The sequence below is a fragment of the Lygodium microphyllum genome, chromosome 5, assembly GCF_053477565.2.
Source record: "Lygodium microphyllum isolate KBCC chromosome 5, Lygodium_microphyllum_v1.1.10, whole genome shotgun sequence".
In the NCBI taxonomy this organism is placed as follows: domain Eukaryota; kingdom Viridiplantae; phylum Streptophyta; class Polypodiopsida; order Schizaeales; family Lygodiaceae; genus Lygodium; species Lygodium microphyllum.
Genome location: NC_141139.1, coordinates 83,288,480 through 83,305,538, shown reverse-complemented (window position 1 = coordinate 83,305,538; position 17,059 = coordinate 83,288,480). Strand labels below are relative to the sequence as shown.

The following is a 17,059-nucleotide window of genomic DNA, read 5'->3' as shown; positions in this document are numbered from 1 at the left end:
GAGAAAGTGTGACAGACGGTAAGAATTGATGAGCTGGCGGCTGTATGGGAGGGGGAGGACTGCTGGTGCAAAGAGGATGTAGGCATGTGTGGCTCATCACCTCCTATGGACGGAGAGAGGGTGGGTCTGGGGGGGATCGCCTAAACTAGGTGTGGATTAGGAGGGATGCTCGGTACGGGAAGTGGTGGGGGGGAGGATGATCGAGGGATGGTGGGATGGACGAAAGTACATGGCGGGTGGGTGTGGGGGGGGAGGGAGGGGGGGCATGGGATGTGGAGGGCGGTGGGTGTGGGTATGGGGGCTGTGGGGACTCAGGAGAGGTAGTCTGTGGCGCGGGTGGTGGATGTGGGGAACTGCGGTCCTACAAGGTGGAGCGGGTAGAGGGGGGACTGTGAAGTGCTCTGCCGAGGAGATGTCACATGGCCTTCTCCCTGCGGAGACTGGGTCTGAGACGCTGGCTGCACCCCCCCTTGCCGTCTCCCTCTCTGTCGTCTCTGGACCCGTGTAAAGCCATCAGCATCCACCTGCAGGCCTGTCGGCGGAGCCACCTTGGCTCCGAAACACGTGCAACCTGCTGTCCACAGCCCAAAGTCGTGGTAGCGTAAACACTGCCCTGGCTGCCCTGTCACAATGACCTGCTGCCTAAAGGAGTGCCCGCCCGCCTCAATCTCTAGAAACTGTGGGATATTCTTGACCTCTTTCACTACCACCCGTACTTTTGGGACTCCTGCCGTTGTCACTGCATCCGCGAAGGACGTGGGACGGATAGTGCCAAATAGCCGACCAAAGTCTTCCATCAACTAGCGGGGAAAAGAAGGGTAACTAGGTGCCGGAGAAACCTGTTGTGGAGTGCAAACGCCTCCACAGCAAAGCCACTATACCAAGGGACCATGTATATGACCCCCTTCGTGGACGCATACGGTGAACTAGCAAGTAACTCGCGAGCTGCGTCTGTCAAACTAAGCCGAACCATGAAAATCCCTTGGCCCAATAGGACCGCCTCCACGATTTGCGCTATGCTGATGCGCAGCATGGAGTGAAGCCAGTCCCGAAGCTGGGCCCTGGCTGGAGAATGTCCTACTACCTGACCATAAATTGCTGTTTCCTTTAGCTCTAGCTCCTTAGCTCGGGCGGCTAAGAGCTGCTCCTCAGAGAGGACAACGCGCAAGGTGTTTGACTGGGGGGCACTCACTGAGTGCGCTAGCGTCTGACCAGAGGTTTCCATTGCGCGTCCCCTCTGCGAGAACAACCAATCACGTCGCGGTGCTACCTGGTGGGGGCGGGGGGGGCAGGGGTGGCGCAGGCGAAGAGTCTGACGGGCGTGATCAGTCGGGGCGGGGGGGCAGCAGCGCGACATGACGGGCGTGAGCTCCACAGTATAGTTACTAAAACATGTACAGAATATTTACAAACTTGTAACATATTCTTGATCAGACAACATGAAGCCCTCATTCTGTATGATCTAAAGAATAATTTACAAATCACTACTTATATCTTTCGCCCTTTCTATATATGCTTGTCTTGAGGCCCATTCTACATTTGGTACATACCCCCAATCGTCCATTTGTATATGTATACTCTCCAAGATGTCTAATATTTTCTTGTCTTGCTTGATACCCACAACAAATTCGTGGATCTTTTTCCTCACTTCAATGAGTGCATTACCAGGCTTCTTTACTTTCCCCACAGACTTTCTCATTTGCTCTACACTGTTTGCTTCATCCAACCTACCAGCACTCACATATACATCAGCCATCAATAAGTATGCCGAAGCATCCTCTTGATTTGTCTTAATTAGCTGTTGAAAGCATCTATGGGCCATTTCCAGCTTCCCATAAATTTTACAAGCACTAAGCAGAGCTTTTGCCACTTCACTAGACAGAGGTCCTTGTACAGCTGCAATAAATATTTCTGCCTCATAAATCTGTCCTGATCGTGCAAAAAGATCAGCCATACAAACATAATGCTCCAATGTAGGCTCAATTCCATGTTCTTTCATCTCTTCAAAATACTGCTGACCTTTGTTAGTAAGGCTAGCATGGCTGCATGCAGTAAGAAGGCAGCTAAATGTGACAGAATCTGGTTTCACACCCTGCTCTTGCATTTCCTCAAAACATTTTACGGCCATGTCACACTCGTGATTCTCACCATATGCTTTTATCATCGCAGTCCAAGTTACAACATCTCTGACAAGAAGCTTTTCAAACACTTCCTGTCCTTTCGCCACCAAGCCACATTTGGCATACATGTCTATCAACAGGTTGCTCACACAAGGATCTCCTTCTAATCCTGATCTCCTAATTTCAGCATGTATTTCTTGGCCTGTTTCTAAGGCTCCAAGCATGATGCAAGCTTTCAAGCAATGCACAAATGTGACAGCATTAAAAGACATACCTTCCAGCTGCATCTGTTTGAAACAGTTCAACGCTTTCTCATTATGCTCATGTTCAATATAAGCTGCAATCAGTGCATTCCAGGAGTCTGTGGTTCGAACTGGTAGCCGATCAAACATTTGATGTGCTTCTACAAACAAACCGCAATTACCATACATATCTAGCAATGTGCAGCAAACACGGTGCTCACTCTCCAAACCCTTCATGATCAACTCAGCATGTATGTCCTGACCTGTTTCCCAAGCTCTCGATGCACTGCAAGCTTTCAAGGCACACACGAAGGTGAAAATGCCTGCAGACACACTTTTCAGTTGCAATTGATGAAAACCATTCAATACATCTTCGACATGTCCAAGTTCCACATAACCTGCCATGAGTGTATTCCATGAGACTTCATCACAAAGTGGCAACATGTCAAAAGCATGATGTGCTTCTGAAAGGAAGCCACATTCGACATAAACATCTACTAATGCATTGCCCACATAAAGCTCTCTTTCATATCCCCTTTTGATGATTTCTGCATGTAACTCTTGACATGTTTCAAGGGCTCGTATAGTGGCACAAACTTTTAAGCTACAAACAAAGGTGACAGAATCAGGACATACACCCTCCAGCTGCATTTGGTTAAAAAGATCCCCTGCCTGCTCACCAAGCTTCTGTTCAGCATATCCTGCAATTAATGCATTCCATGATGTAACATCTCGAACTGGTAGTTGACAAAAGACTTCTTGGGCCTCTTCAAATGAGCCACATTTCCCATACATGTCTACCAGCATGTTGCCCACAAAACAATCTCTTTCTAATCCTAGCTTCCTAATCTCTGTGTGTAGACTTTGTCCTGTTTCCAAAGCTCTGGCAGAGCCACAAGCCTTCAAGCAGGTAATTAAGGTGACCGCGTCTGCAGACAGACCTTCAAGCTGCATGAGTGTCAAGCAATTCAACACTTTCTCAATCATCCCTTGTTCTGTATATCCTGCCATTAGCACTGTCCATAAGAGTCTGTTTCGGCTTGGCAGCATATGTAAAACTCGCTGTGCCTCTTCAAGAAACCCACATTTACAATACAGATCAACCAGTGCACTGCCTATATAAAGGTCTCTTTCTAACCCTTTTCCAACTATTTTAGCATGTAAATCTTGGCCTATTTCTAAAATTCCTACAATGCCACAAGTTTTCAGCCCATGGACTAAGGTGATAACATCTGCAGACACAGACTCCTGTTGCAAACAGCTCAACACTTCCACATCATGGTCGTGCTCAGCATATCCAGCAACCAGTGTATTGCACAGAACTTTGTCATGATCTGGAATCTGATCAAACAGTTGCTGTGCTTCGTCAAGCAAGCCAAAGTTGGTGTACATATCAATCAATGCCCGTGCAACATGAGCCTCTTTTTCCAAACCCCTTTTTGTTACTTCAGAGTATATTTCTTTCCCTGTTTCAAAAAATTTTCTAGTGCTACAAACTTTTATGTTGCACACAAATGTGGCAGCATCAGCTGGCACACCTGCTTGCTGCATGTCATTGAAACAGTTTAGAATAGCCTCATCTAGCCCATGTTCAGCATATATTGCCATCAGCCCATTCCATAGGGAGGTATCTTGGGTAGCCAGCCTGTCAAACACTTGGCCTGCTTCTCCAAGCAGGCCACACTTGCCATACATACTCAGAACTGCAGAGCCAACAATAAGCTCCCCTTCCAATCCTCTCCTAACTGTTTCAGCGTGAATACATTGGCCTGTTTCTAAATTTCCTAGGGTGTTGCAAACCCTCAAGCTGAAAGCAAATGTGACAGCATCCATAGACACCCCATCCAACCACATTTGTTTAAAACAGTTCAGCACTTCAACATTGTTGCCACATTCGATATATCCTCCCAATAGTGCATTCCAAAGGACTGTTTCTTGAAATGGTAGGCATTCTAATACTAGGCGCGCTTCCACAAGCATACCACATTTACAGTACATGTCTACTATCGCATGGCCAACATAGAGTTCTCTTTCCAACCCCCTTTTGACTAACACCATATGGATCTTCTGCCCCACTTCCAGATCTTCAAGTCTACCACAGGCTCTCAAGCTGTAAATGCATGTGACAGCATCAAAAGATAGTCCCTCTACATGCATTTGTTGAAAACAGTTCAATACCTCATCATCCAGACTATGTTCACTGTAGCCAGCAATCAGTGTGTTCCACAAGACAACATCTCGAACTGGTATTTGGTCAAAAACATTACAGCTTTCCACAAGAGATGTGCATTTGTTATACATATCTACTAGTGAGCCCCCCATGAAAACCTCAGTTTCTAATCCCAGCTTCGTAACTTCTGCATGTATATGCTGACCTGTTTTGAGAGCCCTCATGAGACAGCAAGCCTTCAGGCCGCAGGAATAAGTGAAAGAGTCAGGATAAACACCCTCCAGCTGCATTTGCTGTAAACAGATTAGAGCTTTGTCACCAAGCCCATGCTCGATGTATCCTTTAATCATGGTGTTCCATATGGCTGAATTTCGAACTGGTAGCATAACAAACACCTCATGTGCTTCTGCAAGAGAGCCACATTTGGTGTACATATCTACTAGTGTATTGCTCAGATAAAATTCTTGTTCCCATCCCCTTTTGATGATTTCCATATGCATTTGTTTACCTGTTTCTACAGCTCCCCAGGTTCCACTAAATTTCAGCATTGAAAGAAATGTAACATCAGTTGCAGAAACTACTTCCAGCTGCATCTGCTTGAAACACTTCAATACTTCCTCAGCAAGACCACATTCCACGTATCCGGCAAATAATCCATTCCAGCAGACAGCATCTCGGGCTGGAACAGTATCAAACATGGAGCGTGCTTCTACCAGCAAGCCAACTTTGATGTATGTGTGCATTAAGGCACTGGCCACATAAAGCTCTTTTTCCAGGCCCCTTTTGGTTGATTCAGTATGCAATTCTTTGCATCCGTGCGCATCTTTGAGAATAACACAGGCATTGAGCAGGGCCAAGTAAGTATACTTATTAGGCTGTGCAAATTTATCCTCCTGTAGTCTGGAATACAGATGGAAGGCATGCGCCAGTTCCCCATGGTCAATGTAGCCAGAGATGATGGAAGTCCAGGAGTGCTCGTTGCGGAGGGGGAGGTGGTCGAACACATACTGTGCCTCAGGCAAGCTGCCGCACTCAGCGAGCAGAGGCACGAGGTGATTCCCAAGGACCGGGTGCAATTCGACGCGATGCCTACACATGAAGGCGTGCAAGCACCGGCCATGAATCAGGTCTTTCTGGTGCCTGCAGTGGGTCAGTAACTGGATCAAGTTCTCCTGGAAGACAGCAGGCAGCTCCGCCTGCATTGCTCTGTGGTTGTTTCTTTCTCTTCCTTGGGACACATGAGATAGCTTCCCTTCCTGGCGACATGGTATTGGCACAGACCGCACCTGCCGTAATCAGGCGAGATGCTTCCCAAGCTGCCATACTCCTGATGTTCTCCAAGACATTGGTCATGGATGGCTGTCAATGATTATGGGATTATGGCTTCCACAGCATTTTTTTTAAAATGCAAAATAATATCTATACTTCTATACTATTCGTTAAGGAGAGGTGGGGGGCAGGTGCCACGTGGCAGCCCCCACCTCCCCCACAAAAAAAAAGAGAACGCGGGGGCGGGTGCCACGCCCCCCCACAAAAATCGTGCCCGCCCCCTGCTATCAAGGGTTATATAGAAGTGCACCTTTAGAAGATTCTTCTCGGGGTCAACAAAAAGAGGTGCGCCCAAAACCTTGGTTACTTGGTAGCAAGTTGCCTGAAGAGGGATAGGACAAGAGTGGAGCCTTTCTCAACAACTTATAGCCAACTTTCAAAATCTGCCTTTTCCTCCTAAGTTTCTTCACTAGAGCCAGTGATTCCCTAACTATTTTCCCACACAAATTTGGGGGTTTTAATCTAACTCCCTCCGACATGGTCATAGTATTTTTATTATTCCATAAGGCCCTCAATGTGACTGCCCTAACGATATGCCAAAGCAACATAGTCACCTCACAAATGGTGCCTTGGTCTCCAAATAGAGCCGCTTTTATTTTGATGTCTACATTTAGGTCGATGTTCACAGCCAAAGCTTTGATTCTGCCCCAAATTACATGGGCCATAGGGCAACTCCACAGGGTGTGGGTGATGGATTCATTCAACTTGAAGCACAATTGGCATACTTGTGAGATTTTCATGAATTTAGCAATCATGTCCGTGGTTGCAAGCTTCTTAGTGGCTATCTTCCACAATAATGTTGGAGGGCGTGTAGGTCCATTCCCTTCTTATTCTGCATCTTCATGTATTCTAGTGAGCCCTTGAGTACCTCTTTTTCCATTCAGCTTGTACATTGAGGAAGGTGTTCTCCTTCTTGCCTTCAAATTCTTTCCTCCCTTTCACTTGGAGGGCCTTCTTCCCTCTCTTCGTGTATAGGGACCCTAGTGGGGAGCCCACCTTAGAGCACAAACTCATGGGCCATTCTTCCTTCCTCCTTTCTAGATTCTCCTCAAGCCATCCTATCTCTTCTTCTTTTATCTTGAATTGCCTCTTAATTTGTGCATTCCCAATGGAGTATTGGTGTTGAAGCCCCAAATGTCTCTCCACCTCCTTATACTCTTCTTTTCTATGGATTGAGACTTTTACCAATCCAATGTTGCCGAGGCATTGCCATCCTTGTATGCAAATGGGCACAATAGATGTGCTAGGTCAAAGACATGTCCCCTCTCCTCTCATGGGTTTGCGCCCATTCCAAATTTCCAAGTGATTCTTTCTAGGTTTTCATCAAGAAGTTAACCAATGAATATTGATTAATTCCATAGCATTTCTGGGTCCATATGTTATTGGAAAAAGGTTTTCTTTTCTCTTGTTAGGGGAGGCTCTAGCATTTTGATTGTTAGAGGGGGTTGAAGATTTTACTCTATATTATAATGATTTAAAGGTTTGGTTGGGGATCCCAAATCAATGAGAATGCCCCCAAGTGCATGTGCCACAAGGAAGGGACTTGGAAGGTTTGGTGTGGAAAAAAAAAGTCATTTGTGTGTGTGTGTGTGTGTGTGTGTGTGTGTGTGTGTGTGTGTGTGTGTGTGTGTGTGCGTGCGTGCGTGCGTGCGTGCGTGCGTACGTGCGCGCGCGCGTGCGTACATGCGCTCGCACGTTCGCACATTTGCGCAGGCCACACATACATTTACACACACACAGACATATATATGCATGCATACATACATAAATATAGCAAGAGTATTACACATGTATTACTTTGTGTGTGTGTGTGTGTGTGTGTGGGCATGCATGTTAACAAGATTAGTGGACAATGTAGTGTGTATGGGGCTTAGAGCACCAAGGTGTGATAGAGTGAGCGATGGGTAACATGGTAGGGGTATAGTTGGGTGACACTCAATAGTGGCATGGTGACAAATAGTGGGCATATCGTGAAGAACGGCAACACTAGTGGTGACGCTTTGGATTATGTCGGCAGTGGTGGAAGGTAAGAGAGAGAGGGGGGTTGGAGGCAAGTGGTTTTAACAATAGTGTGGAAGCACTAGAGATGGTGGGACTGGCTCATGTGGATGACAGTGCACTAAGGCAAAGCAGATGGAGTTGCAAAGAGAAGAGCATCAAAGGAGTGGTGCCGAGAGAGAGAGAGAGAGAGAGAGAGAGAGAGAGAGAGAGAGAGTTCAGTATTTTATACAACTATTGTTTGCAAGAAAACTAGGTTGACATGTGCAGCTACGCTTAAGTAGCATAAGTCTATTTGTTTTTTGTCCAAGTCCTTGTTCTTGAATGTTTTCACATAATATGGTATTATTTCCATTGAATGGAAATATTAGTTTACCATAGCTATTAGCTATATCTAGGCACAATGAATGCATGTCTTTTGAACTATGTGTAAGAAGTAAATATGTGTTCTTGTATCAATCATATTAATATTACTAAATTGCATGGGTTTTTAACCTATCTTTTGAACTATGCATGAGACAAATAATACTCACAAGTTTTTTAGGCTACTCAAATTTGGCTAGAAACTTGTACAACTTGGAATATCTTGTTGATAAAGAGTACCTTACAGAGCATAAAACCAAAAGCCAAAAAGTTGGTCAAAGTCTAAAATGTTGTGCCTTTGATATTTCACTTCTTTTTTTGTTAAGAATTAACTTATAACTTTGTAAAAGCATAACAATAACACACAAAAAAAAAAGCATTTGAGCATGTTATACAATTAGCATGTTGAAGAGCTAGTATGTATCTTCTTTGAGTTATAATTATGCAAAAAGGTATCATTCCCCCATCTTTTGAGAATATATACACTTTTCTTTGCTTTTCTTTACTATTCATTGCAAAAAAAAGAGTAGATTCTAATCTTGTGAAATACTATATTTATGAAGATTGAAGTTTGCTTTGCTAAAGCCAAAACAAACCTAGAATGATAAGATAAAACTAATTTAGTAGACCAAATTCATTCTAAGTAAAAAATTCATTACTTTCATATTTGAAACTATTAATAACTATTTAATTAATGAACATAATAACAACTCTGACTCATAACTAAAGAACTACTGTGATTAAATAGCTACATATTTAACAATGAACAACTTTAACTAATTTGAAAAGATGTGCTAATTAACATATCTATATAATTAGAAATGAAGATGAATTTGAAATTACCATATTAAATACTCACAATTATATTAACTTTTTTAACTATTAACCATTATGAATGCTTTATTGGTATTTCAATTGTTTTGACAACTATACAAATTAATAAACTAAAGATGACTAACTAATATAATAAAGTAATTAACTACCAATTAATGAACTATTTAACTAGTAATTAATTATGCTTAATCAGAGCCTAATCAACTATTAACTATTGATAATCTATAGACATACTTCTAAACTGCATTGTTAATTATGATTAACTACTCTAATTGATTAAATAATAAATAAACTAATTTACTATTAATAAACTAATTAATTGATATATTAAATAACCATAACAATTTAAGTACAATTAATTAAGCTAGCTCTTCTTTCAATGTCTAGAATAGAATGAGTATCTTTAACTAACTGTAATAACTACTTAATTATAATAGACAACTAAGGCAATAATACTAATAAGTGCTTAATCATAAATTAGTTAATCATTTAAGCTGATTACTTAAACTTAACAAGAACTAAAGATAACTATTGACTAATTAGTTGCTCTAAACTTAACTAATAACTAACTGAGTTCAATTGTAATCAATTAAAATTAATCATAATTTAGCTACTATATTAATTAAATTTATTAAATAATCACTCAAGGTAATTAATTGAATTTAATAATAATTAAACTAATTAATAAACTAGTTAATACACTAATTAAACTAAAGCACTAGTTAATCACTTAATGATTTGTCACTAGTCAATTAATTTATCACTTAATTAAACTAATTACCCAATATTAATTATAATTAACATAAACTAGTTAATCCCTTAATTAAATTAAACCACTAGTTAATCACTTAATGAAACTAACTAATAATTTTCTTACTTAATTAAAATTAAAAAATTATATATTAATTAAAATATTTACTAACTAATTAATTTACTAAGCAATTGATTCGTCGATTAATTAAACTAATTGATTGCTATTGACTATAATTAACATAGGTAAAAATAATTAATTGCTATTAATTAAACTAATACTCTACTTAATCACTATATCAATCAAACTAATACTCAATAAACTAATTAATCTCTATTAATTAATTTAAGTACTCGCTTAACTTATTTCTAATAAATTAAACTAATTACTCGATTAATAACTTGCTTAACTAATTGTTAGTAAAATTGAGCTAACGACTCATTTAATAATAAAAATAGTAATAAATTTAACTAAAATATTAATTGCTAAACTACTCGCTAAACTATTTAATTGCTATTAATTAGACTATTTACTCGCTTAACAACATCAAGAATAACTAATAAAATTAAAATAAATTAATTCTAATTAATTACTAAGTAAGTAGTTGCTTAATAGTGACAACACATTAAACTATTAATCCCTTAACAACGTGACATCACAGTACACAACATATTAAACTAATTAATTGCTTCACATCATGACATCACTGTCTACAATAGTGTAACCTATAATTACATGACACATCATACAACATCAATGATGGCACAACATCAGTGACGACATTGGCAAAGTAAACTAAGAAAATACATGCATACCTTGCTAGCGCATGACGAGAACACAACTATTACAATGCTATTGTAATGCACCTACTATGTTGTTACTGCACATCTCTTTTTCACATAGGATGATCAACTACTACACTAGCACATTATTACATGATGCAACTACTATATAGGCACACTACTACATGATAACGCAATTCACTACAAGATATAGACCTTATAGCGACGTTTAAAGCGACGAAAATACAAACAACAAAATTTGCCCCCGTCGTCGCAAAAAGCGTCGTTATTGACGACGCCATGGAATCGTCGCTATATGCGTCGCTATATGCGTCGCTATAAGCGTCGCATTTGCGACGCATATAGCGACGCTTATAGCGACGCATATAGCGACGGTTACAGAGAATTTGCGACGCTGATAGCGACGACAATAGCGACGCCTGCAGTAAATTTGCGACGCAAATAGCGACGATAACAGAGGAAAAAAAAAATTTGTGGCAGGGCAGCAAGCTGCCCTGCCACATATAGCACTGTGTGCTGTATGAGAGCCATACAAAATAGTTTCTGCACTGCTGCATACAAAGCGTTTGCAAACAAAAAGAATCTATACTGAAATCATAAAATTGATAGATGAAATAAATACATGATATCGCATAAAATGTGATTGGTACAATCATAAAACAATATCACTAATACATAGAAAATGTCTACATAGATCGGGCGACTAAAAACTAAAGGTATGTGAGCGCTAAGGATCCGAGGGCGAGCTACAAATCGTCGTCCCCCGAAAGCTCGTCCCTCTGCAAAGGAGCATCAAACGGATTCTGCAGAAAAAGAAACAACATATCAATCCACCATACAATAATGCATTCAAATATCTCATGGTAACTACGGACATGAAAGATGAGAGACTTACTGCGCCGCCGCGTCTGTACAATCGGTCGATCAATGATCTGAGACCGTGCCTCTCTGCATATTGAGTCTCAAGGCCTTGCGGATCGCGATTTGTAATGGAGTGCTGCAAAGAAAACAAAATGCTAACTGTTAGAAATATGATTGTCAGTACAAATAATATCTCAAAAAAACAAATAAGCAAAACAAAAGAGAAACTTACAAAGTCCTCCAAATATGTCCTGTGGCCGCCACTCCCAAGATGATGTACCGATCCGGCCTCGATTCGTGCCCTCCCCGCCTCCCGCTGCTGACTCCAACGTCCTGGCGAATTTGTAGCCTCCTCCCTCAGTCGGCGCCAGTCCTCTGCATCTAACCACTCGGGCTTTGGAGCCCCACTCTTGATTGCCTTGCGTGCGTCGGATCGTCTATGTGACATGTATGCACGCATGCAATCCATCATCCAGCCCGTAGAGAATCTATCCACTGCGGCTGGCACCGGGAACTCCTCATGCAAGGATGCTACTATGTACTCCTTGCTCCCCTCCGGTATGTTCCTCCAATGATCCAGGACGTTGTGCCGAAAAACTTGTTGGCACAACTCCCTCATGCGAGCTATCACCCTCCTCCCCTCATCATTCATGATGATAGCTCCTGACCTGCCATCCACTAGGTATCCATAATCCCTAGGAGTGTGCCTCGTATGGGCCCTCTCCCATCTCCGTCCACGCTCCTGGGCATATCCAGGAGACCCCTGAACATCCGGTGTACCGACGGGGGTACCCTCTCCCGGAGTGCCACTGAAAGGGGTGCCACCAGAGGGGGTGCCACCAAAAGGAGTGCCACCAGAGGGGGTGCCACCAAAAGGAGTGCCACCAAAAGGCGTGACATCTGCCGACGGCTGCGCAAAAGCCGGAGTAACTGGAGTGGACGTCCCCACAGGTGTGACAAATCCTGGAGGTGACCGAGCTCTAGCTGAACGACGAGACGGAGACACCGCGTCCGTGTCTCCACAGCAGCACCCCCCTGATCCTCCTGCAGTCGCAGTCCCTCCCTCTGGCCCAAGTCGCGAGCGTCGAGATCGTCTGCTCGAAGCTGAAGCATCTGATCGCACTGAAGCTGATCTAGCAGAGCGCCCTGACGAAGAACGAGACAGCTCCTGATCTGCTATCTCTCTGAATCTCGCGAGCTGATCTGGAGACATACGTGCCATCATCTCCTGAAACTCCTCATCGCTCATCCCTCGACTCATACTGAAAATAAAGATACCTGCAGAGATAAAAAATAATGTTAGAATAATCAATTGAAACTATACAAAGCGCATTAATATAAATCATTTTTGAAAAATCCATCTTAAAATGCATATCTTATCTACCTTTATGGAAGATCTAAACAACGAATTGAGTAATACAATTCTCCAAGAATGAAGTATTCTATGGTCCCATGTTAATCTCCTGACATAACTCTGCATACACTGGAAGGTCGATAGACATGTCACCACAAAAGAACGAGTCTGCCTCGTTCTCAAAAAATTCTACGACTTCTGTATTTCCATCATTGTTAGCCGATGCGGGCTCCAAGCTTGCGGTGGCCTCCACCCCTTGTAATTTCGATCCCTCTATTTGCATATATTCTTCATCTATGCCTGGAACATCGCTTTGATCGTATACTCTCGCACCTCTAGGAGTTGAAGGTATAACATACCACCATCGAGGTTGTCGGGGATTTGGATAGAAGATTACCTGTTCACAAACACTTACAAACCGTCTTCGAACCATTGTGACATAAAGCATGTCGTATTACAATTAGCAAGCAAATGACTAGAAGATTACCTGTTCACAATGTGCCGGCAACACAAAGGTGTCGCGCAAATCCATCCATTTTTTCTCGGATTCTATTTCGAGAAATCCAGATGGACCTCGTCGAACCGTTGCGCCAGCTCCTCCAAGTACCACTTTGAACCACTGCACATCGAATATTATCATGGAGAAGCTACGGTAATCCACTGTAATAATACTTTGCAAATTCCCAAAATACTCCATCTCATCCACAACCGTGTTCGGATCCGTTGCTCGTCGTCGGCTCTCTTGCTCAAACCTTGCCATGACACCACAGTCCATTGTGGAGCGCATTTTGTCAATACGATCCACCCGAAAATGCCGTCCGCGCGACCACGCTGCACCATATATTTTGTACTGCACATTGAAACACTCAAATTAGATGTAGCAAACAAATTCAGATACGACACATTCTAAACCCCTCATTACCTTTGGACTACATCCCCTCGAGAACTCCCACTCCTCCATTGAGACCTCTGCCCCTTCGCTGGATGCTGCGATCAAGGCTCCATGCAACCATCGTGTTGACATAAACCGCGGCATCTCCTCCATGCCTTCGGGATATCGAATCGGTCGGTGACGCGTACTGCGTCGGAATTCAGCTCGCGCTTCCTCTCGATCTTGCCTTGCAATCTGGTACTTGGCGAGCCACGTCTCCATGGAGGCATGGTGCAACATACAAAAGCGATTCACTTTCTCTTCCATTGAGGCATCCATTCTTTTTTCTACCCCATTTCCAACCACCACATCTCCAGTCAGCCTGTCATCGTCCTTGAGCGTCCATAGCATTTCATTGTCTGGTTCCACCGTTGGTAGCCATTGTGAGATATGCACTAATGCCTCTGACACCAACCAACCCTCCGCCATGCTACCTTCCGGACGAGCTCGTTGTCGCACAAAGCCTTTCAGGGTTTTCATGAAGCGCTCCAGGAAGAACATCCATCGCGTATGGACAGGTCCGGCAATCTCCACTTCGTCCACAAGATGCACAAGAAGGTGAACTTGTATCGTGAGCATGCTAGTGGGCAGGTATTTCTCAAAGAGACAGACCGTCTCAACTGCTCCCCGCCTTGTGGATTCAATAGAGGACGTCTTAATCTCTTTCTGTGAGATCCATTGCACCAAAGTCGACAGCTTGTAAATGGCCCCGCGAATTTCTGGAGTTAGGCATCCCGCGATCGCGATCGGTAGGACAAACTGCCACAAATGAGAAAGCATTAAGAATAATGGTCACGTTTCAAATTTCAAAATGTCCACGCTAATTAAAATCCATTCTGTTCACAAACCTGACATATCTTATGCCAATCATGGGATTTTAGCCCAGACATTTGGTCATCTTTAGAAAATGCGGACCTGAGAGAACGCATCATACCCGTCGGAGTGCGGATAGACTTGATTACTTGCTTCACAATGCGCTCTTCTTTGGTAGACAAAACCCAGGGAGCGCGAGGAAGCTGCACTCCCCCTTCAGCACTCGACTGCGGCCAAAGCGCCTCCATCTTACCTACCTCCTTTAAATCCATTCGTGACCCTATAGTGTCTCTCTTTCCTGTGATGTGGTCCCATAGCAAGCTGCCCACATTTTTGAAAATATGCATGGGATCCAACAAGTGGTTGACTCAGGCATCATCACGAGACTCAGGCATCATCACGAGACTCAGGCATGGTGTTTGCAGGTGGCAATATATGATATTTCAATAACCTGAAAACATCATAAAACACCTTGAAAAATCCATCCATATTTACAATAATACTGTTTTAAAAAAAAACAATGAAGTCTATATGCAAGGTACCTGAATAACTCAGTCACACTCGTATCGCTCCAACCGTATTTCGCTTACACACTTAAGAGTGCAAGCAATGTCTTCAACCGAGATACTCGGCACCCATCATATAATGGTATGGATGCTTCCTCTCTAAGCGGGTCAGATGTCTCAACATCCATGGGAATCAATGCATCGATCATTGCCTCCATCTCAGGCTCCAAGATTGTAGGCAAGTCGGGAAGGTTGTCTGTCTCCTCTGGCATTGACGATATAGATGGGCCTTGCGAGTGGTCTATTGGCTCCTGCCATCCATCCATCTCACGTCCACGAACTCTTCTAATTGGCCGCAAAGGGTGCACTCCCCCTTGGGTCGAGACATCACCCCCCTAGACACAAAATTTGCCAACAAGACCCAATCTTATTGTGTATGGTTTTCAATTAGCTTGAGAGTACAATGCATGAAAAATGCTAACTTGAAAATACCGTTTGCTGAAAATCTGCAATCGCCTGATCAATAATCTCAGGTTGAAACTCGCCAAATCGTCGTACGTGTTCTATAGACAATCGGCGTTTTCGTCTAATTGCCAACTTGCATTGAGAGCAAGGACATGGGACACGCTGATTAAGATACGACTCGCGGTCTTGAACAATAGGACCTTCTTCGTTTGCCATCTTATCTACATTACAGCAAACGAGGCTTAAATGGATAGCTTTTTGGAGATGTACGTCAACTTGCAAGTTGACCATAAACCTTGCATTGTATATAGTAGTCGAGAGATTTTCCGATGTTATATCTCGGCCTTGTATCATGCTCAACGATTTGTTTGTCCCGGTAGATAATTTTTTGTTATATCTCGGCTTTGAGTATAAGTAATCCATTTTAAAATTAATGCGCGCCATCTATGAAATTTTACAACTATAGAAATAAAATTTATTTCAATCAATTCTACTCATAGTCATAAGACCTGAGAGAAATTATCCTATACTCAATTTAAGGGATCTCCACTTCTATAACAATAATTTTGGGTTAATTTTGATGAAGTACGTGGCCGTATGCAAAGCACATTGCATACCATTATCGATACGTATATTATCTTAAATTTCATTCCCTTCCCTCTCCCTCTCCCTCTCCCTCTCTTTCTCTCACCCTCTCCCTCACCCTCTCGTTCTCTTTCTCTCCCTCTCTCATTTCCTCGCTCCTCCTCCCTCTCCCTCTCCCTCCCTCTTTCTCCCTCTTTCTCCCTCTCCCTCTCCCTCGCTCCCTCGCTCCCTCTCCCTCCCCCTCCCTCTTTCTCTCCCTCTCTCATTTCCTTCCCCTCCCCCTCCCTCTCCCTCTCCCTCTCCCTCTCTTTTTCTCCCTCTCCCTCTCTATCTCTCTTTCTCTCTCATTTCCTAAACAAGCAAAAAATAAAGTGATTTAAACATCCTCCAAGCAAAAGGGAGAGGGAGAGATACAATGCACTCTCCCTCTCTTTCTCTTTATATCCCTCTCTCATTTCCTTCCCCTTCCTATCCCTCTCACTCTCTTTCTCTCTCATTTCCTCTCCTAAACAAGCAAAAAATAAAGTGATTCAAACATTAAACAAGCAAAAGGGAGAGGGAGGGAGAGAGAGAATGCACTCTCCCTCCTTCTCCCTCTCTTTTTCTTTCTCTCCCTCTCCTATTTCCTCCCCCTCCCTCTCCCTCTCCCTCTATTTCTCTTTCTCTTTCTTTCCCTTTCCCTCTCCCTCTCCCTCTCTTTCTCTCTTACTCTCTCGTTTCCTCTCCTAAACAAGCAAAGAAGAAAGTAATTTAAACATTAAACAAGCAAAAGGGAGAGAGAGAGAGAGAGAGAATGCACTCTCACTCTCTTTCTCTCCCTCTCCCTCTCTTTCTCTCCCTCTCTCTCCCTCTCCCTCTCCTTCTCTTTCTTTTCCTCTCCTAAATAAACAAAAGAGAACGATTTAAACCTTCAACAAGTAAAAGAAAGAGAAAG

General features: G+C 43.0%; 1 long non-coding RNA gene across 1 annotated transcript; it reads right to left on the bottom strand.

The window, feature by feature from the left end:
• Nucleotides 1-11,260: 11,260 nt before the first annotated feature.
• LOC148036062 (uncharacterized) lies at nucleotides 11,261-11,801 on the bottom strand. Its single transcript, XR_015691008.1, has 3 exons — nucleotides 11,704-11,801; nucleotides 11,506-11,607; nucleotides 11,261-11,413 (listed from the first exon to the last, which is right to left on the bottom strand). It is a non-coding gene; the product is annotated as an uncharacterized LOC148036062 (long non-coding RNA).
• Nucleotides 11,802-17,059: the final 5,258 nt, after the last annotated feature.